The sequence below is a fragment of the Podarcis liolepis genome, assembly GCF_965112155.1.
Source record: "Podarcis liolepis genome assembly, chromosome: 10".
Classification (NCBI taxonomy): Eukaryota; Metazoa; Chordata; class Lepidosauria; order Squamata; family Lacertidae; genus Podarcis; species Podarcis liolepis.
Genome location: NC_139562.1, coordinates 8,979,101 through 9,001,746, shown reverse-complemented (window position 1 = coordinate 9,001,746; position 22,646 = coordinate 8,979,101). Strand labels below are relative to the sequence as shown.

Here is a 22,646-nt window from a genome sequence, read left to right as displayed (position 1 = left end):
AATACAGACCTAGACAGAGAAGCTTCCTCCGTTCCAAAATTTCCTCCTCTGTGCAGAAACCCCACTATCCTCCTTTTCGCAGCTGCCCGCCTGCCTACCTGCCGCATTGTTTCGCTCCGCTCAAATGTGACCAAACAGGTGTTTTTCTCATGAGTCACCAGCCTGCAGTCGGCTATTTTGGTGCCACGCAAAAAAAAGCAAAAGGAGGGGGACGTATAATGGAAACCTTCAGGGCCGAATCAGCGGCGGCAGAGCTACCTGGTGGTGGCTGTTTTAATAATCTTGGCAACATCTACTGAGGTTCCTGCAAGAAATCTGGCTGGCCAGCAATAGCCCACCCGAGTACGAGACGGAGACTGCAGACCAGTGGGATTCATGCTGGCAACAGCATCAAAGGTGCAACTGCTATAAAGCCGGCTTGAGAATGAATCCGGTCCTGGGGTTGCTGACCAAAAGGCAGGCCTCCTGCCTTTGCGTATTTAGCAGCAAAACAATAAAGCAATGCATCAGCCCAGCATGGAGAAAAAACACACTAGCATTCCCTAAACGAAGTCTGTAAAATCTTAAATGCAAAGGATCATGTCTGGGCCTTTGGCTGCACAGATCCCCTTGCAGCCTCACCTTGCTTGCGTACTTTTGTTTTGCTTGAAATCTGATAATGCCTCCTGCTTGCCTGAATGGAAGATAGAGAAGGGTGTGGGACGGGATTCAGAAAGGATACTTCTGTTATGCAGTAACTCGATAGCCAGGCCTTTGGCTGATTATAATTAAAACATCTATGGCCATTTTAATTGTGTTTGGGGGGAGCGAGGCGGTTATCGGTTGTTGTTGCGATTATGATATGCATTTGGGCTTTGCATTTTGCATTTTGATGCCGTAAAACTGCCCTGTAATTTTCTCTGGACAACCGGCGGTATATAAATTTAACTCATAGTAAGAATTCTGTGCAAGTATCGATGTTGCCTCAGCTGCTCCCACCCACTTGTGGCTCTGGCCCTTGCCTATCATTGGCATGTGGCCCCCAGAAGGCGGCCCAGGCGGCAATAAGGCCCTTGGGCTGTATCAGGGTGTGAGCGGATGTTGCTGGACTCCAATTCCCATCAGCCCCAGACACCATGGCCAATGGCAATGGACGATGGGAACTATAGTCCTAATAATAGTACATGTAAGGGCAGTTTCCCTGATCCCTGCTCTCTTCACAAAGGCAGCAAGTTGTTCTTGCCATAACAAATGTTGCACACAATACTACTACTACTACTATTATTATTATATTTATATTACGAGTTGCTAGAATTCAGGGATCATTGGGCTCCACTCCCACAGCTAGCGCTGCAACATTTCTTTCCGCAGCCATTGTGTCGAAATAACACAACATTTCCTGAAGATGAGGGTGGGGTGGTCCAATCGGTAGCTAAGGGAACTTCTCGGCCATATTGCTTTAAACAGCTGGCAGGCGGGTACTGGCCAGGTGCAGCTTCCCCTGAGGCAGAGACAAAAGCCACAGCAGCCATTTCTGCCTGTTGAACTTCTACCTGCTGCAGCGACTGAACACGCAGTTTGAAGGGTTTGTGGGAGAATAAAACTGGTGTTAAATTATTCTGACAACAGGAGCCCACTGACAGTAACTCAACGTTTATTCATAATCATGAGGATTATTTCTCTTCTTCACAATTTTGTCCATGCGTAAGAAGGAACCCAAGAGCAGGCAGTGCCATTATTGTTGGCAGTGTCCTCTCTCTCCACACACACACACACATATATATCTATAAATGTATATCTACATATATATTATAGCAATATAGCTATATATGTAGATATACAAACTTCTCTCTCTCTCTCCACACACACACATATATTTATAAATGTATATCTACATATATATTATATAGATATATGTAGATATACATAGAGATGTACGTATGTAAATCTATATACGTGTGTGTATGCCTAAATATAAATAGATCTACGTGCGCGCGCGCGCATTTAGTATAAAATCCAATAAAATTCAAGGACCAGGGTGTCTGAGGTAAAACGCCATAAACGCTTTTTAGCTCCCCTCCTTCCCTCCCGCCTTCCTCTCAGCCAATCAGAAGCCTCGTCGCCACAAGGTTCGGGGTGGGGGGGTGTAGAGGGAGCTAAGCACGAGGAAAGGGAGCGAACGAGCGAGAAGGGGCGGGGACAAGGGCGGCGCGAGGCCCTGCCGCGTGACAAAATGAGCCGGCGGCACGAGGCCGGACCATAACAAACACTGGAGAAGCAGGCAGGGAGGGGAGGGAGCGGAGGAGAGGAGAGCGAGAGACGTACTTGAGGAGGAGAAGCCAATCAGCACACGCGCGGGGGAGAGCGCCTGGGAGGGGGGAGGGAGGGGGGAAGCTGAGGGCGTGGCTGGAAGGCAGCGGCGCTAGGCTGTGATTGGCTGGCAACGGTGCGGAGGGAGGAGCGCAGGGTTTTGATTAGGCGGCCGCGAGTGTGTGGGCGGGCTCGCCGGCGGCAGTGCCGCAGTCAGTGCGAGGTGGCGCCGGCCGGGTTTGGGAGGCTGAGGGCGGAAGCCGCTGCTTGGCAGCGGGAGCTGCGTTCGTGTTCGTGTTGGCTGGGAGCGCAGCGGGGTGGGCGGGGCTTGGCACGTCACTGTGAGGAGGGAGGGAGGAAAAGCCCGGCTGTCAAAACAAACTCCTGAGGCGACCCATACACATTCACACGGAGGAAGAGACACGGTTCTCTCCTCAGACACGCCAAAGCCGCGCGTTCCCAAGACGCGCCTGAAAACAAGTCCGACACTTTCCCCACATAAAAGTCTCCCCTCACAAAATGATAACAATAACAACAGCAACATTCCTCATGTTACGCGTCAGGCAGCCAAACCCGCGTTCGCGGGGCGCAGGACAGGCAGGCGCAGAAAGGGAGCCAATCCGAGAAGGCTGATACTCGCAGTTCCAGAGCAGTTTGCCTCATTTCGGGTGCACGTGTGAACCTCGCAACGCGTGAAAGGTGTCACGGGCCCCCTAACGGCAACAGATAGATATTGCTCTGTGCGTGCGTGAAGCGGACTAACAAGGCTGCCCGCTTGGAGAAAAAAAAAAAAAAATATATATATATATATATATAAAATATTTTATATATATATATATGATATTTGTTTTCGTAGATTTTCACGGGTACAGGAATGCAGGTTTTGGTGTCCTCGGGTGTCTTCCCGTGTAAAAGTTGGGGTGTCTAGGCGACGTTTCGACGAGGTCTCACTCGTCATCTTCAGGCTGGTGCTTTCGGCTTCTTGTTACTGGAACAGAGAAGGGGCGGGGACAAGGGCGGCGCGAGGCCCTACATATATGATATTTTATATACATATATATATATATTTATAAAGTGCGAGGTATCCCACAAAAGACGTGAAGGGAAGCCTAAATTGCAAAGAACTTTCCAGCCCAACACAGAGCCAAGATGCATTGTCCTTGTTCTGGGGGAGGAATGCTGGAAGCAAACACTTTCCTGGCATCCATACCTTCCCGTTATAACAACAACAACAACAACAACAACAATTTATTATTTGTACTCGCCCATCTGGCTGGGTTTCCCCAGCCACTCTGGGCGGCTTCCATAGAAACCAACAATACAGTAAAATATCAGAGATTAAAAACTTCCCTGAACAGGGCTGCCTTAAGATGTCTTCTAAATGTCAGGTAGTTGTTTATCTCTTTGACATCTAATGGGAGGGCGTTCCACAGGGCGGGCACCACCACCAAGAAGGCCCTCTGCCTGGTTCCCTGTAGCTTTGCTTCTCGCAATGAGGGAACCGCCAGAAGGCCCTCGGCACTGGACCTCAGCTTCTGAGCAGAACGATTGGGGTGGAGACGTTCCTTCAGGTATACAGGACCAAGGCCGTTTAGGGCTTTAAAGGTCAGCACCAACACTTTGAATTGTGCTCAGAAACATACTGGGTGCCAATGTAGGTCTTTCAAAACAGATGTTATGTGGTCTCGGCGGCCGCCCCCAGTCACCCAGTTGTTATTCCACAAAACAAATGCCCCAAACTGAGAATACATCAGGGACTGCAACATTTGCCCCCCCCCTACAAAAATGCCCTTTTGACTTTAATGCCACCCTCATGCAAGAGAAACGAAACAAAACCAGGGCTTCCTTCCATCTAGAAAGCAGCAAAATGAAACCTCTTCACAGCATCTGTTCTCTCTTTCTCTGCCACAAAACAAGACAACACAGCAGGGCAAACCTCTTCACAACCCCAGTACTTGGTTTCTGAAAAGCATGCCATGAAAGGCAGGGTGCTTTTGGGCACAGCTTCCCCCCTAAGAAGGATTCCATAAACCAATCTGGGTACCATCCCTGTGAACATGTGCAAAATCATGTTTTTGTCGAGAGCAACACTCCCCGCTTCTTTCTGAAGCATATCTGGCCATGCTGTGGGATCTGGTGCCTCCCTCTCAACCTGTTTATTTACGGCGGCCCACATATCTTGCGCTGATCAAGGAGCATCCCAGAACAAGAGGATGATGATGCCATCCATTGGCTAGTTTTTATGCAGCAGATACGAGATCCCCACGCACCACAGCCTAGCAAAAATGGCGCCGGCCACCTCTGTGAACCTCTTATCGAGGCACAGATCTTCACATGGCAGCACCATGTGCATCCGTTCCGGTTCGAAGCAAACAGCACTTTTGCAATCTCTGCAGGACCCCACGCTAGAACAAGGCTCATGTCTTCGTGTGTACAGATGTGCTATAAGAGTTTGTGCATGTTTGCCCTGCGTTCATGCACAGAGGTAGCCGAATCATCTCCCGCCCACCCCCTTCCATTTCTGGTAACCATTTTTCTGTTGCTTCCCCGGCCACATCCAGGCCCCACAATTTCTGCTTTGTTCTTTGTGCCTCGTAACACCATCATTACCTATGCCATTAAAAACCCTGGACTCCCAAACACAAACCACTCCCCAGTGCAGCTCTCGAATCTTAACACAGAGCCCGCAACGCACAACAGCCCATGTTTCGTACGGAAGATCGTACGCATCAATTAATCCGGCACAGCCACACCCTCCTTCGATACAAAATAATGCAGATTACCTTCCCCCTTTTTCTTACGAAAACTGCTTTTCAGTCAGTCCAGTAAAGCACGGTGGTTCAGAGACGTTAAAAAGCATATATTTGTGATAATATAGCCTGTGTTTGTACCCTCAGAACCTATCCCAATAAAATTAGCCACCTTCCTCTATGGAGAGGCCTCTGTGGTTTCTATAAGAGAGTTCTTTCTCCCCAGAATGAGACACACACACACAACAAACCGGCCCTTTGCCCTCATTTAGCAGCGTTTCACACCATCGCCAGGCACAAATCAGCAGCTTGGAATCTGGAAGCATTGGTTCCCAGCCTGCAGTGAGCTGGTTATTTGCAAGCTCTCTCCCATGCACAGGACTGAACATCTTGTACTCTGCCACAAACCATCCTAGCTGTGGGTCAGTAGTGCTAGGCTAAAAACACACACACACACACACACACACACACACACGGGCCAATTTGCCATGGAACATGCACAGCAGTGTGAGGAGGCTTCCCAGCAACACAAAAACACACACACACACAATCAGACCAAAAGCCCTTTTACATTCAGCCTAAGCCAGTCGGAAAACAAATGGCCCCAAATTTCCCCCAGGCTCTTTTGGGGGGGGGGGGCCTTCATACTCCTAATTAAGCTGTGTTACCTAGAAGAATCAACTCCTTGTCCATAAATACATATATGGTCTTTAATCTAAAGATACCAACACTGTTATTGCCATAGCAAATAAAGACCCCTTAACTCATCTGTGAAGTTCAAGAAACCACGGTAGCTGCAAGCTGATTTAACGTGGGTGATACGTACTCGTGTGGGACTCCTGCTCCTTTATCCTGAGATTACCCCAAGGCAACCCTGTGAACATCCAATGCCCCGTTCCATGCGCACAGGAAAATGGCATAGTTCCTACTTTTTGCCTTCTCAAATGCTTCACACGCACACATCGGTCAGACAGCACCACCACAGCCTTAAAGCCTGCCTTCTCTTCTAACTGGCTAATCTGCAAAACCCTACCTTCATCCCAGCTTTAAAGGGTGTTTGTTGCAGGGAGGGGGGGGGGAGGGAAGGTTGTGGTGGGACCCAGTACTACAAATATCTTAGAAAGGGTTTTCTTAAATAAAAGAAGACGTCTCACCACGGGGGAAGAGAGGAATCTAGGTTATTTTCCTTTTACCAAAGAAAAATGCCGGAAAAGCCTATTCACTTCCTCATAATTCAACTTCTCCGGTTTCGTTGCCACAGTTTTAAATAACATGTTGTTACCCAAACTGAGCTGAGCTTCTAGGAGGCAATTGTGTGTGTGTGTGTGTGTGTGTGTGTAAAAGACAAAGAGAGAGAGAGAAAAAAAATACGACTTATGTATGCATATGAATATGCCTTTAAGACTGTTTATTTAAATGTTCCAGCTTCTGGCTTCCTCACTAACCCTCTCTCTCTCTCTCTCTCTGCATGCCACTGGAGGCAAGCTGTTCCCTGCCACCAGAGAACATTCGCAGAGGGGAAACTTGCATCAATTAATTAGTGAAATGTTTGCACAGGCAGCTCTCTCTGGATGCAAAACGTACAGCGAAGTTGCTAAGTATTACCCTGGAAGGCAAGGAGGCCTGGGGAGGCGGCGGAGGAACAACCACAGACACCAGGCAGGCATGCAACACTCTTTTAACAGCTAGCCTGTTATTCAACACAACAAGCACTTCCTGAAACATCTCCACCCACAGTTAACCAATCCATCGCCTGCACCTCCCTCCAAGCGGTTTGGGCAGAGGGGAAGTTTTCTCTTAAGTCATGTCAACACAGCCTCAAGCATCCCACTGGGCAAAAAGCACCCGTCTGCTTCCCACCCCCACCCCCACCCCGCAGGAAGCACATCACAAAAACCACCACCGCTGGTCGCACACTACCTGTGTGCCTGCCCCTTCACTACTACCATTCGCTCTCCTCTCTCCACCAACACCGCTGAGCCACATACGCAGCCAGCTGTCAACACCGTCTAACCTCACGCACGCCCAGCTGTCGCTTCCACAAACCCCCACAAACCTCCACCCTGTTATTACAGCGTTTTGCATGTCATGAGCGATATGCCCGAAACTGCAGAAGCCTTAAGGGGACCAGAGGCCAAGGAGAGAGCAAGGCTCCCGTGACTTTCCTTGCAGGTTCCTGGGAGAGGGAGGGTCTTTCAGCAAAGGTCTACAGAGCAGCACCCACCGAACGCCCCTGAGGTTCTCTCCTTTGCCCAGAAGTTTGGCGAAAACAACCACACAACCCACCAGCCCAGCGTTCCTCCACTGGCTCCTACGTTCATCAACCCTCTCTTTGTAAGCTCCACTACTACAAAACTCCCCACTGCACCGCTCCTCTTGCTTTCAGCAAGGCTGCGGTATTGTAAGAGCAAAATGAGAAGCGGACCTTAAGCCTTGGATTTCCTGGGGCAAGAGTGGGTAAGAGGGTCACACAGTATTTCCTTTTCTGACCTTTCTGTGTACACATACACACAGAGCTTTTTTTAGGTAAGGAAGAGACCAAGCAAAAACGGGAGAGGAGGTAGTGATAGGGATTCTACCAGGGCCATAGCTATGGGGCCGGGGGGGGGGAAGGGTCCTAGCTGGATTTTTGCCCCAGGTGAAGCTTCCAGAGGGGCGCCATTGAGGCTCCCAGCCTGTGCATGTACGCAGATGTACATGGGGGGATGCCCCCCAAACTGGAGTCTTTGACCTGGGTGAAATAAAGCCGTGTTTCGCCCCTGGGTTATGCCATGAAGCAAGGAGGGAGCGTTTCTTCCTCCTCCTCCAGAAACTCACCCATAGGCCTCAGGGACAACCCCCTCCCCTCTTACCGCCTCCACACCAAACTGCAACACAAGCACAGCGACACTGGTCTACCCTGCAAGGTTGTTGTCAGGAGTGCAAGCAAGATAACTGCTGCCAAGTCCTACTGACTACTCCATGCCCCTGTACAAAAACGCTGCTCTGGCTGATTATAAAACCTGGGTGTTTTAATATGGGGAGGTTAGAGAGGTTGCAATACCCCTTTCCTTGGAGGAAAGATGTTTTGCAGCTAACCGGGAAAGGAGCATGGCGCTTTCCAAATGGTGAACAAAAAGCAAGCCCAACGTTGGAGGTGTCTTGGGTTGTTAAACTTGGGGAGAGGATGCCTGGCGTTGCAAGGACACCTGCTCTTTCACCCCTGGGTGGAGAGTTCCGGGCATCAGCTAGGAGCCCCTGCCCACCTAAGAAGTGAAGGAATCTAGGGATGGATGGGGTTGGAGGAGATCTGGGGACTGTTCTCATCTCTTGAACCGGGAGGTGTTTCCGCCTGGGAGGAGGAGGAGGAGGTGGGATCTAAGGATGGAAACAACCTCCCTCCCTCCCGCCCCTCCTCCTCCTCTGTTTACCTCAAGTTTGAATTTTATCTGCGCAACATTAGCTGGAATGCGGACATCGCGGGGGGGGGGCGAGGCGCACGCACGCCACGCCGCCCGCAGGAGGGGCGCCCGCCGAGCCCGGTGCGCCCGGAGCCCCGCGCGGAAGCAGCGCCACCGCCACCATGGAGCGATCGCCTCTTTAACAAAACAAAAAATAGGAAAGAGAATTCTTTTAAAGAACAGCCCGGCCTTCGCTCTGCCTTCCTAGCAGAGCCGGGGGGGGGACACGACCGGGCAGTGCCAAGAAGAGGTGGCGAAACGAAAACGCAGCGTCTCGGAAACGGACCCAACGCCGAGCGCCATCCTTCCTTGCCCGGGGATGCGCATCTTTGCCTTCTCCTCAATCCTTGCCCCCCCCCAACAAATCCTCCCTATAAATAAACTCACCTTCGCGATCCAGGCGCGGGTCTTCTTCTTCCCAAAGAAGATGAAAAAAGGAGGGGGGGGAGAGAAGGAAATAATTCCCCCCCCAAGCAAAAATTTCCAAACCCACGCGGACCCCTTTTTCCCAGCATTGCAGGGGGCTGGACTAGACGATCCTCGGGATCTCTTCCAATCCTATGATGGCCAGGCGCGCGCTCTCTCCGGCCCGGAGCAGGTGCAATTCCCACGCAGGCTGGCGCGCAAAGTTCCTCTCGCTCCGGGCTGGGAAGAAAGCGGGGTTGGCCGGCTCTGCTGCTGCCTTTAACCCGTAGCGACGCCCCTTCAGCCGAAGCTGCACCGGGTTCCCAGGGCTGCTGCTGCTGCTGCCGGCGCGGCCGAGAACTTTCTCCGCCTCCCCGTGCGCGCCGGCGGCGCCCCGCGCGCCTCTCTCTCGCCGCCGCCCGGCGCTCGGGCACTGCTTCCCTCGCTACAATGTTGTTTCATTATATCGTGGCCATCATGTGACGCCGAGAGGCCTCGCTATGGAAACTTCGGGGACTCCCACGTGACTCTGCAGCGGCGGCAGCAGCGAGCCAAAAAAAAAAAAAAATAGGAAAAAGCCAAAACACCAACCCAGAAGCCCCAAACCTCACCATCATCTCGCCTAATCCCCGCCGACGCAACACGCCGGGCTGTTTGCAACAGGACCACCAGCATCACCAAGTTTTGTCTGGAGGGAAACAAGGAACAACAACAACAGAGGGGGGGGGGGAACCACACCGAGGTCAGAAACAGGAGAGGCACCAGGAGGAATCCGGCGCAGATGCCTTTCCCAAAAAGCAAGAGGAGAGGTGTACAGCAGTGGCGTAGCGTGGGGGGTGCAGGGGGGGGCCCGGACGCACCGGGCGCAACATCTGGGGGTTAGGGTTAGGGGACGCAGATCCACGGGTTAGGGGGCGCAAATTACTTGCCTTGCCCCGGGTGCTGACAACCCACGCTACGCCACTGGTGTACAGTAATGAGCAAGCACATTTGCAAAAGGGGGGGGGGGCGCACCTGGAGAATTGGATGCTAGGGGGTCTCTTTAAGCAGCAGGAATAGCTTCCCCAAGAGTTAACAAGTAAAAAGGAATTGATGGGGGAGAATGCATTATTATCCTGTGCAGTAATGCAATAATGATGATGATGATAATAATAACAACAACAACTGATGGGAAATAGGAGTAAATGGGTTGTTTGTTTTTCACTCAAAACAAAAACCTGTCTGGGTTCTGCTTGCTAGGTATCGGCATCACTCGGTTTGCCACAGGGATTGCACAGGGTCTCAGCACAGCCCCTCTGAGCAACTCGGGAAAAGGTGCTTTCTGGCATAAAGAAAATGCAGCTTCGCTCTTCCGCAGCTGTCTCGGGCCTTTGCAGTGCTGACAGAAGCAGAAACGAGGAAGGAGAAAAACTTGTTTGTGTTGAAAGAAAGGGGGAGAGAAGTTGCAGCCTGAAGCAGATGGGACCTGGAAGATGTGCTTCGCAAAACGTCGCTTCCGTAGAATGCATCTCGCAGTCGATAGTTTTGTTTTAATGCAGGCTCATAAAGTCAAGAAATGTGTGCCCTCCCTTCTCTGGGCCATCCGGTGCGTGGTTTATAGATCTGAACCGAAACTTGAACCTGGTTTATCCCCATGGTTTAGGGGCATAATCTGGAGGCATCATTTTGGCTGTCTCTGGTTTAGAGACTTCAGACATATGCTCTCAGCATCAACTGATGACTTGTTTGTCTTTGCAAGCCCACAATTAAAACCATGGATTGAACATTAATATCCCCTGTGTGATCGGGTTAAAAGGCCGATCTAGTCCAGCATCCTCTTACAGAGGCCAACCGGTTGCCTACAGGAAGCCCACATCAAGCATAAATTATTTTCGTCCTTGTCTGCTCACACATTAATGCTCACTGGTTGATGCGTCAGCAAGTGATGAGGCCAATCAGTTCGGTTTCAAGCCATATAGACATGGAGTAACTATCTTTCAGTCCCAACACAACCATGGGTTTGTTTCATGGATTTGAACCTGTCTCCCAGTCTCAGCCTTGTTTTGATGTAAAATGGGAATCATGATCTACTTCAGAGTGGTAGCATGGGGACTAATTATACAAGACATCAATTAGATGCTGCCTGTAAGATCATTTAGAACACCTAGGGAAATTCTGCTTGTGGCACCACACCCCACAGAATATCATAGGGTAGTGACCCCAAAACATTCATTTTCTGTACTGTGGATTGCCCTTCCCTTTGCCATAAATGAAGCTGCAACCATTACTTGCTTCAGGGGTCTAGTAAAGGCTTGTTTTTTTGCCTAGGCTTTCCCTGACCCTTAAGATCAAAATGATGTATTTTATGTGTTTGAATCTTCTGGTTTTGTTTTGTTCACTTTTATCAGTTTTTGTACCATTGATTTATTATTTTAGGTTGTTGTTTTTCTGTTTTAATGGGCATTGGTTTTATATTGCACATATACTATATACAGTAAGAGGTTTGGAAATCCTTTTAAATCACCAAACATCTTCTTATCATAGGCTTGAGGAAATACCTGGTTTCTTGATATAAACAAATAATCAGAACTTCATTATCCAGGTCCCTAGAAAATGTGGACCCATTAATATTTCTGTTAAACTATGTAAAATATGTTATCCCAGTGAAATATTTTGAAGCAGACCTATATTATTTAACTCTCATGCCTTTGAGAAATATTAGCAATCACATTTGGAAATGTAACAAAAAATAAAAGGGTTTTGTAAGAGTATGGGCAACAGCAAAGTGCCACGTTATCGAGACTTGGGGAAACTATGTCAAAATTACAAACTGTTAAGGGTTACAGTAATGCATTGCATTATGCAAAAATATTAATTTGATGATAAGTGTTTACTATGGTCCCATGTGATGTAAGCCTAAATTCCTAAGCTGCTGTTTGTTTATTGGATTCTATGAGTTGTCTCATACTGTAAGACTTTTTCTGTTGATCACAGCGACAACAACAACAACAACCTATTTCAGTACTAGGTTAATACCTCTCTTGTTTATCCAAATTTCTCCATCTCCACAATGTGTTTTAAGTTTCCACAATGAGGTTATTTAGCTAATTAGACTTTTGCGCTGAGCAGGAAGCTGGAAGGTTCAGTGACGCTTCTGAAACAAAACGTCTCCCTTCCACTTAAAGGGTAAAGAGTAAAGGGACCCCTGACCATCAGGTCCAGTCGTGAGCGACTCTGGGGTTGCGGCACTCATCTCGCTTTATTGGCCAAGGGAGCCGGCGTACAGCTTCCGAGTCATGTGGCCAGCATGACTAAGCCGCTTCTGGCAAACCAGAGCAGCGCACGTAAACGCCATTTACCTTCCCGCTGGAGTGGTACCTATTTATCTACTTGCAGTGGTGTGCTTTCGAACTGCTAGGTTGGCAGGAGCTGGGAGCGAGCAACAGGAGCTCACCCCATCGCGGGGATTCGAACCGCTGACCTTCTGATTGGCAAGTCCTAGGCTCTGTAGTTTAACCCACAGCGCCACCCATTCCACTTAACGTATTGACCCCTTCCACTTAACGTATTGTTATTTCTGAACCCTACTTTTCCCAAGCACCCAGCACATTCTCTCGCACCCACTAAGACATTCCCATTCCCGAATTCTGTGCTGGGGAACTCAGAGATGCAAGAGGAGTAAAAAAATGTGACTTGAAAAACTAAGCTGGCTTGTCATAATTCACCCACAGCAGTATGATCGTTGGAAAAGCTAGGCCTGGTGCAACACTGATTCCCTCCCTAGCCTCTTGCCAGTATATGGGGAGTGTCACTTGGATTTCCAGTGCAACTGAAAGGCGTGAGAGAATCTCGGAAGCATCTCACCTGCCTAGAAAGCACTGCCTCATTCCTGAGCCTTGACTGATTAGTAAGGAGAAGACAACTTTCCCCTAGTCACAAGGATGAAGAGAGAGGGTTGAGGAAAATCTCCGTGCATCTTTCTGAGCGTAGGCATGCCTCAAATTTTCCTCCATATTTTAAAAAAATGCCCCAAGTATCAAAAGCTTGGGAAACACAGCGGTCGGAAATCTTGCTTGCCGAAATCTCTGTGCTGCGGAAAGCGTATGGGGCGAGGGTCGGCTGATCTGTGCGGGAGATCAGTCGCGCTGTTGCTGTTCCTACAGTGGTGCTGAAGTTGACTCTGCTCTGCTGAAATAATGTGTTGAAAGGGGAGAGGTGGTCCACTTCCTAAACTGCTTGGTGGAGTCAGAATCTCTCTCCCTCTCCCTCCAGATCTTCAGCTGCTGGGCCGTAAGCAAAGAGGCTGCCATTGTGCAGGCCTCAAAAGCTGCAAGGAAGGCCATTGCAGATATCTCGGATCGCGCTCTCAACTCTACCACACCAACGTTCTGCTTGCATTGACTTGACCCCGTATCTGCTGAGCAAACAAAGAGGCCAAGTGGAACTAGGTCGGGAAATTTCGTGTTGATTCAGCCCATAACCCTAATTGCATCGAGTCACATAACAACACATAAACACATGCACACAAATAAACCTCATGAAGAGAACCATGCTGAACCCTATCAGCAAGATTCCTTGTTCTGCGCCCCTGTGACAGCAAATAACGTCGTTATTTTTCCATTTAAAATGTGTATACATTATGGCAGATGTATTGGCGGTTGGCACTGAGGAAGACTGAGTATGTTATTAGTGGGAGAAATGAGACTATCACATTACATGACTTTTTCATATTTTTGGCAGGCACAGCTGTAGAACAACTACATCGTGCGACAGTCGGATCCCTGCCGCTAATAAGATATTCGGTCTTCTTCAACACGGGTCAGTGCTGGACTTTGGACAGTTAGAGGGAAGAACCATTTTTGTCCCATCTCCTTACAGCAAAAGAGTGACCCCAAGTTTGCAGTCCTTTACCCATTTACCTGGGAGTAAGCCTGAGTTCAATTGCGCTTGTTTCAGAGTAGGCATATATAGGATTGGACTGTAGGTGCTACATTTAATCCCTGAATCTTTTCCACAAAAGCACTTAGGATCAGCATTCCCCAACCTGGTGCTCCTCAAGGGGTTTTGGACTCAGATTCTCATCAGCCCCAGCCAGTATAGCAAATGGTCAGATATTAAGTTGAACAACATCTGGAACATACTAGATTTGGGAAGTGTGTGAGAGCCAGAGATATGTATGGTTTTACCTGATCCAATATGGACTAAAAAGTAGTTGCTTCCCTCAGTCCACTTCCCCTTAAACTGGGACAGGGAATGCATTTTTCCCTGTGATGATTTCTGCTGTGGTGTATGCACCACCTATAAAAAAAGGTATAATTTTCACCCCACCCATTTCAGGAGAATTGTTTTCAATAATTTGCACCAAACTAGCAGCACAAAATCATATGCATGCCTCAGCAGAAATAAGTCCCACTGAGTTCAATGAGACTACCGTATTTTTCGCTATATTACACGCGCCCGACCATAACACACACATAGTTTTTAGAGGAGGAAAATCCGTAGGTATGCCACCCGTAGGCATTCCCTCCATAGCACGCACAGACATTTCCCCTTACTTTTTAGGAGGAAAAAAGTGAGTGTTATGGTGCAAAAAATATGGTAATTCCCAGATAAGTGTGTAATGGTTTGCCACCCCAAACAATTTGGAGAAGGTTCCAGCCTAAGCATTACTGACATCCTGGGCCCAGATGAAGAAGACCGATTTCTCCTGCAATCAGGTAGTAAACAGAGAGTTTGCTTTTTACTAGAGTCTGTATCTGCACTTGGTGGGAAACTGTATTCTGTTCATCCGGTTGGAACTTTCAGTGGTTTTCATTGAGGTTGACAGAACATGAGGTGTTGGGTATGCAGCTAGGTGGCCTAGCAGGTGTTCATGGAACCAACTAGTGTGTGGTTCTGTTTTGTCCTCGAAGGGCAATCCTAGAGCATGCATGTGCTGGGCCCGGGAGTAACCCGTGAAACACGGTCCAGGACTGGTCCAGAATCCAAAGGTTCTGCTGGGAGTCAGTCCGACAGGGCCAAGGCAGGACACGAGGCAGGAAACCAGGCAAGGACAGGTACAGGATCTCAGGCAGGATCTAGAATACAGCAATGTTGCTCCCGCAACCTGGGGCAGGGTCCGACAGCCTTTTATCTTTGTCGGGGTAACGGCCGGTCCTGATCCCCCGGCGACTCACCTCCCTGTTTCACCCGAAGGCAAGCACTCCTCCTGCAAGTACTCAGGTCTCTCCTTCTCTCAGAGACGTTGGTTGGTTATTAGACCCAGGGGCCACCTCAGCCTCCCCTGACCAAACCGGTAGTGGAGCAGCTGTAAGTGATGGCAACGAGGTAATCCCCGCATCTGGAGCCAGGGCAGGCTCAGGCCCCTGACTCGGCCCAGCTGGTGTTTGCTGTAGGGGAACCTGTGCAGACTGGGACTTCAGGATCAGGCCCCAGACTTGGTTCAGATGATGCCCGAGGCAAAGGATCCAGTGCGGACTGAGACTCCTCTGGTTCCGAGTCCAAGCCCAAGTCCCAGGCCATCACAGTGCGGACGGCTGGCAGTTCTGCAGAGCATCTGGGTTCCCCCTAGCAAAGTTCTTCAAGGCTCCATCTTGTCCCCAGGTAGTGGAGGAACAACCGATATGGTTAAACTAGAACCACAGAATTGTAGAGTTGGAAGGGACCCCAAGGGTCATCTAGTCCAACCTCCCTACAATGCAGAAATCTCAGCTCAAGCATCCATGGCAGATGGTCACCCAACCTCTGCTTCAAAACCTCCATGGAAGGAGAGTCCACCACCTCCCATGGGATACCATTCCACCGGGTCCTATATCTATCCTTCTATCACCACGATGATATTGACAGTTTCATTTTCCTAGCCTAGGACCCTCGTACCTACGGGACAGCCTCTCCTGGTATGCCCCACGGAGGACCTTAAGGTCTGCAGATAATAACACCCTGAAGATCCCAGGCCCCAGGGAGATTAGACTGGCCTCGACCACAGTCAGGGCCTTTTTGGCCGTGGCCCCAGCCTGGTGGAACGCTCGCTCCCAAGAGACCAGGGCCCTGCAGGATTTGACATCTTTCCGCAGGGCCTGCAAGACGGAGCTGTTCCGCCAGGCCTTTGGTCGGGGTTCAGTCTGATTCTTTTCTTTCTTTATAAGAACCAGCATTAAAGAGGCCTCCTAGCCCATTCACGGGTCCTTTATAAGACCAGTGGTAACAGTTGGCCCTAGAGAATATTAACCACTCTCAATTTTACCCATGCACTGCCATCTGTCCAGATTTTAATTTGCTCTGAACTAATTTTAAGATGTATTTTAATTAATTGATTGCCTGTTCTTATGTTCTTACGTTCTTTGTATACTGTGTTAGTTTTATGACGTTAGCTGCCCTGAGCCCGGCTCCAGCCAGGGAGGACCGGGTACAAATAAAAAATTGATAATAATATTATTATTACTGAATTCACCGTGTTATGTAATGTAAACATGCTGATATGTTTGGAAAGGCCCACTGGGTCTTGAAACTTGAGGCCCTGCAGTAAGGGAGAATTTCCTATCGTTCTGTGATAGCTGCCTGTTCAGCTTTTCCTTGACGACAAGGGAAAGGGAAGCTGCAAAGTTGCTTATTCATCTTCTCTCTCTGTTCTTTTAAATGGGAGGCTTTTAAAACACCCTTAAGCAAGGTCACGAAAGCAAATTAAGCCTTGGAGAAGCACAGCCAGGCCAAAGCTGCTTCCCACACCCCCATTCTCAACCCCAAAAAAAACCCCAGTACTAATTTTGCTGCGTCATATCCAGTGGTCAGAGGAGAGAATTACCTGATCACAAGATCTGTGCAGGATTAGAGCGTGGCGGAAGAAATGCCAGCCAGAGAGAAGACAGCCGGCAGCCCAGATGAACTCCGAGGTGCTCCAGGGGTGCTTCTGCTGCCGAGAGGACTTCAATAGAGGAAAGAGAGAGAGAGAGAGAGGAGAGACAACGCTGTGATTTGTAGGCACTCCCTGAGTTTTCCCTAGGATGGTGGGAGATTGGCAGGGAGCAGGGCAACAGCAGCAGCAGCAGCAGCAGCAAATGATTCATAGCCAGGGCTTCGCCGGCTGATCTGCACAGCTTTATCTTATCCTCTCAAGCCAAAGCATTTCAGGTTTCAGCCAAGAAGGGAAAGAGGAAAACAAAACAATGCGTCCCTTTAAAAGAAAAAGAAAAAACAGAATCTCGTTTTGGATATATTTTCCCCTTTTGCTCGCAGTGTTTTGGAGGCCCTTGGACGGATTGTTGTTGCTGCTGCTGCTGCTGTTGCTGCCATCCCCTCCGCTGCCAAAAATAAAATAAATAAATAAGAGGGCTTGTTATAAAACCATTTCAGCCCTGCCTTCTGAGCCTATTTAGTTGCGTTCCTCTTTCCTCAGTGGCGGTGCGAAAAAAAAGAAAGAAAACAAATTACCTGGAAAAGTGTTGAGTCAGAAGCCAGAGGGAAAAAAGAGAAATCTGGAAAATTGTGCCCTGAGGCCCTCAAAAGTCATGGATTCAACACAATACGGTCCTGGCCCAAGATATTTTGAAGCCTGAGGTGCTGGGAAATCCAAGTGGCGGCCCCTTCCGCTGGTTAACAAGGGGCCCAGTGTCCACAGCGAACTTATCCTGTCCTTCATTTAAGTGAATGGGAGTTGCCCTTGTGTGTCTTTAACACAGTGAGATCATAGAATCATAGAGTTGGAAGAGACCACAAGGGCCATCGAGTCCAACCCCCTGCCAAGCAGGAAACACCATCAGAGCACTCCTGACATATGGTTGTCAAGCCTCTGCTTAAAGACCTCCAAAGTAGGAGACTCCACCACACTCCTTGGCAGCAAATTCCACTGTCGAACAGCTCTTACTGTCAGGAAGTTCTTCCTAATGTTTAGGTGGAATCTTCTTTCTTGTAGTTTGGATCCATTGCTCCGTGTCCGCTTCTCTGGAGCAGCAGAAAACAACCTTTCTCCCTCCTCTATGTGACATCCTTTTATATATTTGAACATGGCTATCATATCACCCCTTAACCTCCTCTTCTCCAGGCTAAACATGCCCAGCTCCCTTAGCCGTTCCTCATAAGGCATCGTTTCCAGGCCTTTGACCATTTTGGTTGCCCTCCTCTGGACACGTTCCAGTGGCACTGGATACAGAATACAGTGGCACTATTACTTCCCTTGATCTAGATGCTATACTCCTATTGATGCAGCCCAGAATTGCATTGGCTTTTTTAGCTGCCGCGTCACACTGTTGGCTCATGTCAAGTTTGTGGTCAACCAAGACTCCTAGATCCTTTTCACATGTACTGCTCTCAAGCCAGGTGTCACCCATCTTGTATTTGTGCCTCTCATTTTTTTTGCCCAAGATATAGGGAGCCTCTAGCCTTCCCTATGTTAATGGGACTCCAACACCCATCATCCACAACCAGCATGGCTGATGGTCACGGGAGTTGAAGCCCTAACAGCTGCTGGAGAGCCATATGTCCTCGAGCCCTGCCTTAAGCTGTTTTTCTAGGAGAAGGCGAGAGGTGTGTACAAGGAGGTTTCAGCTACAGAAAATACTCCTGTAGAGTATGGCGTTAAGCTCATCTTCGGTTTTCCTTTAATGTCAGAGACGTCCCCTTCCCAGAGGATTTTTCTCCTGGCCCCCTCTGCCTTCCACCGGTGTCGTTTGAGGAAACCAAAATCTGTCAGCCTGGGCAGTTTGCATCACGGTTTTCCCCCCGATGCCTGAAAGTGGTCTTCGTCGAGTTAATAAACCTGCAGCTCTGCTATGCTGCCTAATAATTATTTGCACAACCGCAGAGTTCTGATCGCGGCAAAATGGAAGAGTCATGAAATCCCCTCTACACAAGATTGGATCCAAAAGCTGACAGAATATGCCGAATTAGACGGTCTATCAGAAAAAATAAAGAATAAATCAAAACAGGAATTTGTTTCAAAATGGGAGGTTTTCAAAGACTATCTGAAAAATAAATATAGTAGTTTAAATTCTGTTGCAGCATTCGAGGAACTTCAGTAATAGTTGCAAGGTACCGTATTTTTTGCACCATAACACTCACTTTTTTCCTCCTAGAAAGTAAGGGGAAATGTCTGTGCGTGTTATGGAGGGAATGCCTACAGGTGGCATGCCTACGGATTTTCCTCCTCTAAAAACTACGTGCGTGTTATGGTTGGGTGCGTGTTATAGAGCGAAAAATACGGTAGATATAAGAAATTAGATATATTAAGAAAAAGTTTAGTTATGATAAAAGTGTGTATTGGCAATAAGTAATATGAAATACCTTTACCTTTACCTTTTAATATGAAATATGGAGTAGACGGGAGGTTGGGTCTTTACTGTTAAGACCAATATATGTTTTATTGTTTGCTAAGAAAATTATGTGTCTATGGTTATTCCCGGGTGTAATTTGGTATTTGTGTTTTTTTCTTGTTTCTTGCTGTATCAATAAAAATCTAAAAAAAAGAAGAAATATAAAATAAAATAAATAAATACTTGCACAACCAGATGCGCCTCCTCTATATTAAAAGAAGTTATTTGCACTTAGAAAAATAGCATTTCAGGGAGGAGGTGAGGATGAAACACTGCTTTTATGCTCTCTGTCTCACCCTCCTAGTAGGGATATTCGATCCCTTTCTGACAGCTGAACTCATCTGTATGTTTTGGCAAGAACTTCCGATCATGAAAGGGGACACCAGTGTATCACACGCCCTGCCTGGTGGAGTCATGCAAGCTACTTTGGGGCTTGTTTACATTATCAGTTATGCTGCAATAACTGAGTTATGTCCACTTCTGATGGCGTTTACAAGACCAAAGGTTACTCGGAGACTGAAAACGGTTGAGAGCATGTGTGTGTGTGAGAGAGAATGAGAGCAAGATAATATGAATGACTGCAGAGCCATTGCACGGAAAAGCAAACAGTGCCTTGGCTTTCATTGACAACCGTGTTAAGACAGGTGTAACATCTCTCTATATCTGTTAAGGCTAGTTTCACCTGATCTACTCCAAATGGAACTTCTTCCGGGCACAAACTCAGAAACAAACAAACAGAAAACCTCTGTAGCTTTTGGGTGTGTTTCAGATTTGACCTGGAGAAATCCTGGTTGAGGACCACGGTGATTGGCTAGCATCTGGGACATCACCAACGCAGCACTTTCTTCCCCACCAGCCCCCAATTCTCAAAGCAGTTTTGCAAATAATTGCAATGTGTATATAGAATGTTTTGCTATCATTTGCAGCTAGCTCCTGCTGGGCTGAAGCTTGCAAGCTGTGTACATAATGTCTATATCATTTTTATTATACTATATATAAAAAAGGTAAAGGACAGTGGACGGTTAAGTCCAGTCAAAGGCGACTATGGGGTTGCAGCGCTCCTCTTGCTTTCAGGCCGAGGGAGCCGGCGTTTGTCCACAGACAGTGTTCCAGGTCATGTGGCCAGCATGACTTAACCGCTACTGGCGCAACAGAACACCGTGACGGAAACCAGAGCGCACGGAAATGCTGTTTACCTTCCCGTCACAGCGGTACCTATTTATTTACTTGCACTGGCATGCTTTCAAACTGCTAGGTTGGCAGGAGCTGGGACAGAGCAACGGGAGCCAGATGGGCAGGGTATAAATAATAAAATTATTATTATTATTATTATTATTATTATTATTATTATTATTATTATTATTACATTGTCGCAGGGATTCAAACCTGCAAGCCCAAGAGACTCAGTGGTTTAAACCACAGCGCCACCTGTGTCTTATTATTATATATCCACCTGAAGAGTCAAGCCATGGGTAGGCAAACTAAGGCCCGGGGGCAGGATCCGGCCCAATCGCCTTCTCAATCCAGCCTGCGGACAGTCCGGGAATCAGCGTGTTTTCACATGAGAAGAATGTGTCCTTTTATTTAAAATGCATCTCTGGTTTATTTGTGGGGTACCTGCCTGGTGTTTTTACATGAGTAGAATGTGTGCTTTTATTTAAAATGCATCTCTGGGTTATTTGTGGGCCACAGAAATTCATTCATTATTTTTTCCTTTCAAAATATAGTCCGGCCCCCCACAAGGTCTGAGGGACAGTGGACTGGCCCCTTACTGAAAAAGTTTGCTGACCCCTGAGTCAAGCCCTCTGCCTGCCACCCGAAGGTGGGGTGTGGGTCAGGTAAACCTGGAGACATAGTAAAATCTGGAGGTCTGGTGGCCCCAGCTCCCATGGAGGAGGTGAAACCTCTTAACTCAATAATTCTGGTGCTCAAAAGCTTGCACTGGCTGCCCAAATTGTACCAGGTGAGAGTCAAGGTTGTTTACAAGGCCCCTTAACAACGAGTCCAGGATACCTCAAGGACCACCTAATCCCTTACTTCCCTGCCTGATCGCTGAGGTCTTCAGAGGAGTCATTGCTGGCGATTCCCCCATGTACGGTTCATATCCATTGGGATTGTGGGCCCAACTTCATGGCACTCCCGGTTGAACTTCCACTGCCTGCTGCAGAGCTTATTTCAGCAGGCATTTTTGCCGAAGTTTGACGTTTAATATATTGTGTTTCTCGTTCACGGCTAAGGGATGATTGTAGTTAAGTGGCATGTACGGTAAATTCTTCAAACAAACAGCGTAAAATAAAACAGAAATAGCAGGGCATGATGCAGGAATATAGAAATAAAAAGAAAGGATTCCTTGATCCTATGGGGTTTGAAAAGAAATACAAGGTTCCACCCTGGTGTTCATTAAACACTTTTATTCTGACCTTGGAGGAGAAAAACAACAACCATGTTGACGTGTAGTAGATCACAATCTTTATTTTCATTCTGAGCAGCTGGCTGGTAGTCTGTGAGCAGGGAACCCATGACTGATGCCAAGGACTTGCTTACATTTTAATTGATGTGAAACATTTTTAATGACAAAGTAGTAGTAGTAGTAGTAATCATCATCATCATCATCATCATCATCATCATCATCATCATCATCATAAATTATGTATACCCCGCCCATTTGGTTGGGTTTCCCCAGCCACTCTGGGCAGCTCCCAACAGAATATTAAAAACACAATAAAACATCAAACATTAAAAACTTCCCTAAACAGGGCTGCCTTCAGATGTCTTCTAAAAGTCAGATAGTTGTTTATTTCCTCAACATCCAATGGGAGGGCGTTCCACAGGGCGGGTGCCACTACCGAGAAGGCCCTCTGCCTGGTTCCCTGTAACCTCACTTCTCGCAGGGAGGGAACCACCAGAAGGCCCTCTGAGCTGGACCTCAGTGTCTGGGCTGAATGATGGGGATGGAGACGCTCCTTCAGGTATACTGGACCGAGGCCGTTTAGGGCTTCAAAGGTCAGCAGCAACACTTTGAATTGTGCTCGGAAACGTACAGCGAGCCAGTGTAGGTCTTTCAAGACCAGTGTTAAGTGGTCTCGGCGGACACTCCCAATCAAAATATTGGGTGGTTGCTTTTCACGCCAGTGTGTCAAAGCGAGAGCGCTGTTGCGTTCCACTTCTGCTTCCGGGCTTCCCATAGACATCTGGTTGGCCCCTGTAAGAATGGGGTGCTGGACTTCAGGCCAGCCCATGAGGCAAGGTGGGGTTCTCCCACCAAAGAGTACTTGCCCCAAACTTGAGTCTTGGTGTCCAGGTTTCCAACCCCTTAGAAAGTCCTGGATGCTGCAGTATATCCAGTTATACCTCAGGTTGAAGTCGCTTCAGGTTAAGCCTTTTTGGGTTGCGCTGTGCCATTGCGCATGCACAGACGCTCAAAATGACGTAACGCACATGCGCGGAAGCAGCGAATCGCGGCCTGCGCCTGCGCAGAC

General features: G+C 48.2%; 1 protein-coding gene across 5 annotated transcripts in view; it reads right to left on the bottom strand.

Moving 5' to 3' along the window:
- The window catches only part of LOC310686991 (endonuclease domain-containing 1 protein-like), a 152,296-nt gene extending 142,596 nt beyond the window's left edge, over nt 1-9,700 (bottom strand). For all 5 annotated transcript variants that reach the window (XM_083461590.1, XM_083461591.1, XM_083461588.1 and 2 more), the window contains exon 1: nt 8,867-9,700. The gene's annotated coding sequence lies outside the window, so the exon portion shown is untranslated. The remainder of the gene's footprint in view (nt 1-8,866) is intronic.
- Nucleotides 9,701-22,646: the final 12,946 nt, after the last annotated feature.